Consider the following 11,006-nt stretch of genomic DNA (forward strand, 5'->3'; position numbering starts at 1 on the left):
TTGAGAACAAAGAGGCTAAATAGATGGAATAATAGATTATAGCATGTAAAGAAAAGAGACTAGGGGAATAGAGGTTGAGGGAGGAGAGGAAGAACAATAGTACTAAGAGTGGGGCCCCTGGTCTAAGATTAATTGGTGGGCCCCTAGTCAAAGGTTTTTGGGTGGGCCCCTGGTGTCCCAGTCCGACACTGGGGATCACCATAGGCCCCAGTAAGCCATTTACCCCAAAGGGACCTGACACCTTTGGTGCTTAAGTCGGGGACCAGGTAACCACCTGAATGAGGAACAGCTAGCATAGTAACCTCCTCTAATAGACTCTCTAGGAGTGAGACAGAGAGGTTTAGCAGTAAGAGCAGTTGTCGCTCCAACAAGGATTTGTAGAAGGAAGTAGCTTTCCCACAAGGCCTGTTTGCCTTTAGAGCAGGGAACTCAGTTGATAGGCATCTAGGTTAGCAAAGGACTGCCTGTACCCTACCTGATCAATCCCAATCCCCTCACTGGTAACATTGGTTAAATGGGAATTGATGTACACCTGTCTGATGATACCTCAAGGAGTCATATCTGTATAACTGTGATCATTCCTCTGTCCACCGTGATTCCATCTGCTGTATCCTACAAGTATTTGTGAGTAAACCTGTTGTCATTTGCCTCTGGCATAATAAACCTGTTCACCTATTTTACTATCCAAGAACCTCCTGGCATCCAATTCATCTACTTTTGCTCTAATTAACCTGTGGGTTGTAGTTTTACAACATCTTAAAGGGGAAGCTTCCATTTGGCGAAGGGTCTGCCCTGGGTGTAGATTCACATGTAACCCATGCTTACTCCACTAGCTGGACACCCTTAACTCATTGGCAGGATAGCCCAAGAAAGCGTTACATTTTGGCGCCCAACGTGGGGTTCACTCCCTAATACCAGGCTATATTTTGTGTTTTTGTGCTTTGGTATTTTTGTGCACTGTCCCTTTAAATTTTTCTGACAGGCTGCCGGACCCGATAGGCAAAAGGTAGTCCTGCGCGCAGTTTATATTTTTTTGTGTAGCGGGTGAGGAGTGAGGGGACATACAGTTTACCAGCTATGGAGGTCCCTCTGTTACAAGGAAAACAGAATAATACTAACTTAACCTATAATTATCCACTAAGTAATGCAAATTTCAAAAGTAAAAGTAGTAACCTACGCTGTATGCTGGCAAATGCACGGAGTTTGTCAGGTAAAATGGGAGACCTAGAATTAATTGCATGCTCTAAAAATTATGATATAATTGGTATCACTGAGACCTGGTGGGATGAAACATGTGACTGGATTGTGAATTTAAAAGGTTACACCCTTTTTAGGAGGGACAGAGGGATTAAAAAGGGTGGAGGAGTGTGTTTGTATGTACAGCCTGAATTAAAGCCATGCGCTAAAGAAATAACCAAAGCTGGCACTGGTGAGGGTGTAGAATCCCTCTGGGTAGAGATTTTGACTGGGCAAAAGGTTACAAAAAGAATTATCATTGGTGTATGCTATAAACCACCTTGTATAAGTGTCGAGTATGAAGCCCAGCTACTCTTGCAGATACAAGCAGCTTCACAGCTGGGTCAAGTTGTTGCTATGGGTGACTTCAATTATCCAGACATTGACTGGGGTAATGGGGTTGCTAAGACAGAAAAAGCTAGTAGGTTTGTAAATATGCTAAATGACAACTTTTTATTCCAGCTCGTTCAAGAACCTTCTAGGAATACAGTAACTCTCTTTTGGACCTTGTAATAACTAATAATACTGAACTCATCTCTAACATTTGTGTGGGTGAGAATTTAAGGAATAGTGATCATAACATGGTCTCCTTTGAGATTCTGTTGCAGAAGCAATTCTATAAGGGAGTAACTAAAACACAAAATTTCAGACATGCAAACTTTGACATTATAAGGGCATCTCTGCAACATATTAAGTAGGAAATGCGTTTCACAGGGTTAAACACAGAACAAAATGGGAAGTCTTTAAAATGCTGCTTAATAAATATACTTGTCAGTATAGTCCACTTGTAAGCAAGGAACGTCGTTGCAAAGCAAAACCTTTTTGGTTCAATAGAAACGTGGGTGTTGAGGTGGGTAAGAAAAGACGTGCTTTTAAGGCTTTCAAGTTAGCTTGGACAGCCAAATCATTTATAAGGTACAAGGAGGCCAATAAATCATGCAAAGAAGCTATAAGGCAAGCTAAAATTGATATAGAAAAGGATATTGCAGCAAGCAGTAAAAAAAAAAGAGACCTTGATTCTGGGATGGCAGTGGATGTGATTTACTTAGACTTTGATAAAGCATTTGACAGGGGCGTAACTACAGAGGAAGCAGACCCTGCGGCCGCAGGGGGGGCCCAGGAGGTACAGGGGGCCCCATGAGGCTCTCATTGATGAGCAATTTAAACATATATTGGTAAAACAGGACAAACACTGGATATGTTGGGGGCCCTAAAATTAATTTGCTGTGGGGCCCAGCAACATCTAGTTACGCCACTGGCATTTGATACAGTGCCACCAGAGCCGGACCAAGCCAGGCAGGCGCCCTAGGCAGCCTGCCCAGCTGCTGCGCCGGCTAGTTGCGCGCTTCTGCGCATGCGCGAAGAGACGCTTCAGCGCAGAGATGCTTCAGCGCAGAGACGCTTCTGCGCATGCGCGAATCGACGCATGCATTCGCGTATGCGCACAGATGGGCAGTCGGCAGAGAAGGGACTGGACTAGGGGTAGGAGTAAGTACGTGCCTGGCGCCCCTCCACCTTTGCGCGCTAGGCAAGTGCCTACTCTGCCTACCCCTAGTTCCGGCCCTGAGTGCCACACAAAAGGTTACTGGTTAAATTAAGGAATGTTGGCCTGGAACATATTATTTGTACCTGGATAGAGAACTGGCTAAAAGATAGACTACAAAGAGTGGAGGTAAATGGAACATTTTGTAATTGGACCAGTGTTGTTAGTGGAATACCACAGGGCTCTGTACTAGGTCCCTTGCTTTTCAACTTGTTTATTAATGATCTGGAGGTGAGCATTGAAAGTACTGATACTAAATGATACTAAATTGTGCAGAACTATAGGTTCCATGCAGGATGCTGCTACTTTGCAGAGTGATTTGTCTAAGTTGGAAAACTGGGCAGCAAACTGGAAAATGAGGTTCAATGTTGATAAATGCAAGGTTATGCACTTTGGCAAAAATAATATAAATGCAAGTTATACACTAAATGGCAGTGTGTTGGGAGTTTCCTTAAATGAGAAGGATCTAGGGGTTTTTGTAGATAACAAGTTGTCTAATTCTTGGCAGTGTCATTCTGTGGCTACTAAAGCAAATAAAGTTCTGTCTTGCATAAAAAAGGGCATTAACTCAAGGGATGAAAACATAATTATGCCTCTTTATAGGTCCCTGGTAAGGCCTCATCTAGAGTATGCAGTGTCTGGAAGACAAATTATGAGGGTAGACTGTCAAGGTTGGGGTTGTTTTCTCTGGAAAAAAGGCGCTTGCGAGGGGACATGATTACACTTTACAAGTACATTAGAGGACATTATAGACAAATAGCAGGGGACCTTTTTACCCATAAAGTGGATCACCGTACCAGAGGCCACCCCTTCAGACTAGAAGAAAAGAACTTTCATTTGAAGAAACCTAGGGGTTCTTCACAGTCAGGACAGTGAGGTTGTGGAATGCACTGCGGGTGATGTTGTGATGGCTGATTCAGTTAATGCCTTTAAGAATGGCTTGGATGATTTTTTGGACAGACATAATATCAAAGGCTATTGTGATACTAAGCTCTATAGTTAGTATAGGTATGGGTATATAGAATTGAATTAAAAGTAGAGAGGGGTGTGTGTATGGATGCTGGGTTTTCATTTGGAGGGGTTGAACTTGATGGACTTTGTCTTTTTTCAACCCAATTTAACTATGTAATTATGTAACTAACTATATAACTATGCATAGTAAGGCCATGGGTTTGGGCTTGGAGTTTTCCCTGGCTACCGTTTTTCGCCTGCACCACTAAAGTCCTCGCCAGGTGAAACTACGCTGGCGTTTTTGTTTTTCCAAACTGTGAATTTTCGCTGGCGCCATAGAGCCCTCGCGAGATTTTGCAGGCGCCATTTCTCTCATGAACGGCACGCTTAAGGAAAAGAGGGGTCCCTGATGTCACGTCACCGCCGCCATTTTGTGGAGTGTTCTCACTGAGGAAGGACGTGTCTCACATAGCTCCTGCCTTGGCCTACAATCCTAGCAACTGCTACGAAGAGGATTTTTGGGCATTTTACTCCACTCTAACAGCGGGAAGTTACCCAATTAACCCCGCTCTTCACTGCGGGTCCAGGACTGTTTCCACAACTCAGTAAAAGGTCCCCAGTCCCGCATCTCTGCGGGTCCAGGACTGTTTCCACCACTCAGTAAAAGGTCCCCAGTCCCGCATCTCTATCGGTCCACGGCTGTGGCCAGAGCCTGCGCGGACTTACTACCAGCTATTGTCCATTACCCTGCAGCTGCAGGTACACCTTTTTGCCGACCATTTTGGCCACGTGGAAAGCGGCTGATATCAAGATCATGGGTGGAATGGCTGGCCTGACCCAGAAGCTGGTTCTACTTCAAACACTTTCTCCCTGCGAGATCCACTGCCTGACACATCTAACAAAAGGTATGTGTGGAACAGCACTTTCGGGGAAAAATATATTACAGCTGATTGCAAGGTGATAGTGGCATACTGTGGGCGCTGCGGAGCTGAAGGGAATAAAGCCTTCTGGAGGATAAGTTCTTCCTGCCATGTATGCGGGTTTGGTTGCTGGATGGGGCCCCTAGCTGTCGTTGAGGAGTCCCCAGGGCCAATGATTTTGTCCCAAGCGCCTCCCGCACAAGATCCATGTTTCCCCCAGGTGCCTGATGTTGCGGCTACCCCTATCAACCAATCAGCACCACCCATCTGTCCACCACCAATGCCATGCCGTTCCAGTCCCATGGCTGTGGGTGAAGAACAAGCCTCTGCTGCTATGGGGGGGTATTTCATTAAATCCTCCCACCAAGGTTTCAACACCTGCCACACGTGGTAGGGGCCGCGGCCGTGTTCCCTCCACTCTTCCAAAGAGCCCAACCCAGTTCCTCTGCAGAGAGCAGCTTTCTAACCTTAGCGTCTCCAGAGCCAGACTGGCTCGAGATGGATTTTGGACCTCTGCCAACTCCTTCACCGTCTTCTGACACCAAATTCTTTACCTATGAGTCACTGCCTCCCAAGAGCCCTTCTGTTGACAACTCCTTTTGGGTCTGGGCGTGCTGACCCTAAAAAGCAGTGCACCGTCTCAAGGATCCAGCGAATAATCAATATCAAGGTGTATGACTAGTGGGGCTATTTCATGCCTTATGCCCCTGAATGAGTGTATGATGAAATGGAGAAGCACCTTGATGAATGGATCTACGGGGAGCTCCTCAGGAAAGAGGATATTGGCTCTGGAGGCCTCTTCCACAGCGACGCTACCAAGAGGGAGCGTGACTTGAACTTCCTCAGCAACGTGGTTCACGAGTGGTGGTACGGCCGTACTATCCTAAAGCACTATGTAAAAGCTGCGGGAAGTTCCAGGAGGAGAAGCACTTTGGGCTTAGTGAGCTCATATCCAATGGGGGCCGCGTTGACAAGCCGCATCCCAACTATTACTTGTCATATGAGGATACACGGGCCAGATCATGCCTTGGAAGAGGGATCAACAAGCCGTCCTTAGAGGAGGCGTGACTTTAATTCCTCCGGTTGTATGACCCCCTCTATGATTTTTCACAGCTCTCTATGGACTCCATCTTTCGTCAAGTTGCCTAGAGTGGCTGTCCTTGTTCTTCTAGATTGTTGCCCCATTATTTGGGCCTTCTTCGAATTTAATTTCGTCTCGATTGATGCCCCAAGTTTGGGCCTTCTTCAACTTATTCATCATTTTTACCATGTTATGGACTTATGAACATTGTCCGAAGTTTTGTTGTATATATTTGGGTTCAAGAGAAAAGGACTGCTGAGCCCCCACCACAACCCTTCTACCTCTAACTACTCACTGGGTAGCAACTTTATCTGCATTTCTACCCCCAAGTGACTGTCATATCTTTGGACGCTTGGGTGAAGGGGGATGTGAGGCTGAATAAAGTTTTGGGTTTGGTGGGATTTCATGTTCTCCAACTATGGGAAAATGTGTGATGCCAAATGTTGCTGAAAAAGTAAAAATGTTTTTCTTTTCAGTCAAGCCTATGCCTGGACCTCCGGATATACTCTGGATGGTTCAAGTTCTATAAGAAAGGTGTCTGAGTGTTCCTATAAGGACCTCATGATATTGTAATAAAGTTTATATGCAACTGAAACAATTTTTGCACTTAACTTTTTCCACAGTGTCCATTGTCACCCAGGTATTCCTCAGGAGAGGATACCAGAAGAGTGATGTTCAATGGTATTGTTGGTTTGCACTAATATATTCACTTTGTTAATATTGTGTTTATATCCTTTCACCATTGTCGGGACGAAATGGATTTTTCCCCCGGGTGTATGTAGGGACCTATAGGATATCCTATCCCTATAGAGTTAATCCCATACCCTTTCTATGTAGTTCTCTTATCTTGTGTTATTGGGCAAAGCCTTTGCAACAGTTTAAGGGGCCCATTTACTAAGTTCGAGTGAAGGAATAGAGGAAAAATAGTTCGAATTTGGAATGGTCGAATATGGCTACTTCGACCATCAAATGGGCTACTTCGACCTTCGACTACGACCTTCGAATCCAACGATTCGAACTAAAAATCATTCGACTATTCAACCATTCGATAGTCAAAGTACTGTCTCTTTAAAAAATTCTTCGACCCCCTAGTTCGCCACCTAAAACCTACCGAGGCCAATGTTAGCCTATGGGGAAGGTCCCCATCGGCTTCCTAACAATTTCCTGATCGAAGGAATATCCTTCGATCGATGGATTAAAATCCTTTGAATCGTTTGATTCGAAGGATTTAATTGTTCGATTGAACAATTATTCCTTCGATCGTTCGATCATAGGAATAGTGCAAAATCCTTCGACTTCGATATTCGAAGTTGAAGGATTTTACTTTGACGGTCGAATATCGAGGGTTAATTAACCCTCGATATTCAACCCTAGGTAAATGTGCCCCTAAGTGTAACCACCTCACCTATTGGACAAAGAGTATAATGACACTCCCCTGACACACTGCTATATAGTGTTGGGCAGGGAGTGGCCTCTTCCTCTTTGGTTCCTGGTGTTGCTGCTGGGTGATTTCCTTTGAGCCTGGGATCACCATAGGCCCCAGTAAGCCATTTACCCCAAAGGGACCTGACATCTTTGGTGCTTAAGTCGGGGACCAGGTAACCCCATGAATGAGGAACAGCTAGCATAGTAAGCTCCTGTAATAGACTCTCTAGGAAAGTGAGACAGAAAGGTTTAGCAGTAATAGCAGTTGTCGCTCCAACAAGGATTTGTAGAAGGAAGTAGCTTTCTGCCCACAAGGCCTGTTTGCCTTTAGAGCAGGGAACTCAGTCTGCTGATACCTCAAGGAATCTGTCTAACTGTGATCATTCCTCTGTCCACTGTGATTCCATCTGCTGTATTTGTGAGTAAACCTGTTGTCATTTGCCTCTGTCATAATAAACCTGTTCACCTATTTTACTATCCAAGAACCTCCTGGAGTCCAATTCATCTACTTTTGCACTAATTAGCCTGTGGCTTGTCGTTTTATAACATCTTAAAGGGGAAGCTTCCATTTGGCGAAGGCTTTGCCCTGGGTGTAGATTCACATGTAACCCATGCTTACTCCACTAGCTGGACACCCTTAACTCCTCATTGGTAGTATAGCCCAAGAAAGCGTTACATATACTTTTATATATATATATACTTATGCACTGTACAGCACTGCGGCTCCTTAACAGCACTTTACAAATAAAGTTATTCATACTGTAAGATATGGGTGTCTAAAGGGCACGATATTGTGTGTATTTCACCAGCATTAAGCTGGTGAAATCAAAACTCCAGGGAAAACTGTGTTGCTGCAGCATGTAATGCTGCTTAATTCTGCACCAGCTTGGTAAAAGTTGGATTAAGGGTCCCTGGAGTGGATGGAAGAGAGCAGGGTAGGCTTCCATCCCTTGCTCCATGTAAGGGTTTTTGCAGCTGCCAAGCTAAAGGCAGTTAGTGTTAATTAAGGATAGTTAAAAGGAGGTGTGGAGCAATACCTCAGAGCTGCTGCTGCTGCTTCCTGATAGAGACCTCCTGGAGTGAAGGAGGGTGAGGGGCTACATGTGCTTGTGAGCACCAGGGAACAAGAGTGATTCCCCTGAGCTGGAGTGAGGACCAGAGAAACCACTCCCAGGAGACAAGAGTGTCTCAAGTGTGCCCAGAGAGGATTCTGGGATTTGTGGTCTGCTGAAGGCCATTGAGGGCTAAACTCCACTGTGAGTAAGGTGAACCCCAGTGAGGGTGTGAAGTGGGACTGTTATTGCTATGATGTGAAGCATATGTGATTCCCCATGTGAAGCCAGTGGGCTGAAGATTTTGTGTTTCTTGCAAATAAAAGCCAGCAAAGCACAGTTTGAACTCTTTAAGGTGGTCAGTTTCCATTTATGTGCTGAAATCTGTGCCGGGGCCTAGGGTTTCGCTACCGGAAGCTCACAATACATACAAACACTTTCCATTTTACACTTCCTAGATGTCACTCCTTACATTCTCCCTCTCTTTTCAACATCTAGAATTGTGTAGCCAGTGCAGGGGCATCAGGTCACCCTGATGTAAAAGTAGTAACCTATGCTGTATGCTGGCAAATGCACGGAGTTTGTCAGGTAAGAGAGGCCTAGAATTAATTGCATGCTCTAAAAATTATGATATAATTGGTATCACTGAGACCTGGTGGGATGAAACATGTGACTGGATTGTGAATTTAAATGGTTACACCCTTTTTAGGAGGGACAGTGGGATTAAAATGGGTGGAGGAGTGTTTTTGTATGTAAAGCCTGAATTAAAGCCATGTGCTAAAGAAATAACCAAAGCTGGCACTGGTGAGGGTGTAGAATCCTTCTGGGTAGAGATTTTGACTGGGCAAAAGAATACAAAAAGAATTATCATTGGTTTATGCTATAAACCACCTCTTATAAGTGTCGAGTATGAAGCCCAGCTACTCTTGCAGATACAAGCTGCTTCACAGCTAGGTCAAGTTGTTGCTTGCTATGGGTGGCTTCAATTATCCAGACATTGACTGGGGTAATGGGGTTGCTAAGACAGAAAAAGCTAGTAGGTTTGTAAATATGCTGAATGACAACTTTTTTATTCCAGCTTGTTCATGAACCTACTAGGAATAACTCACTTTTGGACCTTGTAATAACTAATAATACTGAACTCATCTCTAACATTTGTGTGGGTGAGCATTTAGGGAATAGTGATCATAACATGGTCTCCTTTGAGATTCTGTTGCAGAAGCAATTCTATAAGGGAGTAACTAAAACACTAAATTTCAGACGTGCAAACTCTGACAGTATAAGGACATCTCTGCAGCATATTAAGTGGGAAATGCTTTACACAGGGCTAAACACAGAACAAAGTCTTTAAAATGCTGCTTAATAAATATATTTGTCAGTATGTTCCACTTGTAAGCAAGGAACGTCGTTGCAAAGCAAAACCTTTTTGGTTCAAAGAAGCGTTGGTGTTGAGTTGGGTAAGAAAAGATGTGCTTTTAAGGCTTTCAAGTAAGCTTGGACAGCCGAATCATTTATAAGGTACAAGGAGGCCAATAAATTATGCAAAGAAGCTATAAGGCAAGCTAAAATTGATATAGAAAAGGATATTGCAGCAAGCAGTAAAAAAAATCCAAAATTATTTTTTAAATATGTTAATAGTAAAAAAATGAAGAAGGAAGGGGTGGGACCCTTACTATCAGAGGGGGGTCAGCTGGTTGATGAAAACAAAATAAAAGCGCAGATTCTGAACTCCTATTTTTCATGTCTACACAAATGAGGAACCAGTAAGTGTAGGTTTCCTTCTTAATAGTCCCAATTCTAGTAATACAACTAATGATGCATGGTTTACACATGAGGAAATTCAAAAGAGACTAGAACATGTTAAGATTAACAAAAGTCCAGGGCAATATGGTATTAATCCCAGGATACTTAGCGAGTTTAGCTCTGTGATTGCCAAACCTCTTTACTTCATTTTTCAGGATTCATTGAGATCTGGCATAGTGCCGAGAGACTGGCTTATTGCTAATGTGGTGCCTCTATCAAAAAAGGATCCCGTTCTCGGCCTCAAATCTATAGGCCAGTTAGTCTGACGTCAGTGGTAGGAAAGCTTTTCGAAGGGTTAATAAAGGATAAGATACTGGACACCATAGAAAATCATAATACTATGAGTATGTGCCAGCATGGTTTTATGCGTAATAAATCTTGCAGACTAACTTCATTTCTTTTTATGAGAAGGTAAGTAGAGACCTCGATTCTGGGATGGCAGTGGATTTGATTTACTTAGACTTTGCTAAAGCATTTGATATAGTGCCACACAAAAGGTTACTAGTTAAATTAAGGAATGTTGGCCTGGAACACAGTATTTGTACCTGGATAGAGAACTGGCTAAAAGATAAAAGACTACATAGAGTGGTGGTAAATGGAACATTTTCTAATTGGACCAGTGTTGTTAATGGAGTACCGCAGGGCTCTGTACTAGGTCCTTTGCTTTTCACTTGTTTATTAATGACCTGGAGGTGGCCATTGAAAGTACTGTTTCTATTTTTGCAGATGATACTAAATTGTGCAGAACTATAGGTTCCATGCAGGATGCTGCCACTTTGCAGAGTGATTTGTCTAAGTTGGAAAACTGGGCAGCAAACTGGAAAATGAGGTTCAATGTTGATAAATGCAAGGTTATGCACTTTGGCAAAATAATATAAATGCAAGTTATACACTAAATGGCAGTGTGTTGGGAGTTTCCTTAAATGAGAAGGATCTAGGGGTCTTTGTAGATAACACGTTTTCTAATTCTGGGCAGTGTCATTCTGTGGCTACTA

Source organism: Xenopus laevis, chromosome 7L, assembly GCF_017654675.1.
Source record: "Xenopus laevis strain J_2021 chromosome 7L, Xenopus_laevis_v10.1, whole genome shotgun sequence".
Lineage (NCBI taxonomy): Eukaryota > Metazoa > Chordata > Amphibia > Anura > Pipidae > Xenopus > Xenopus laevis.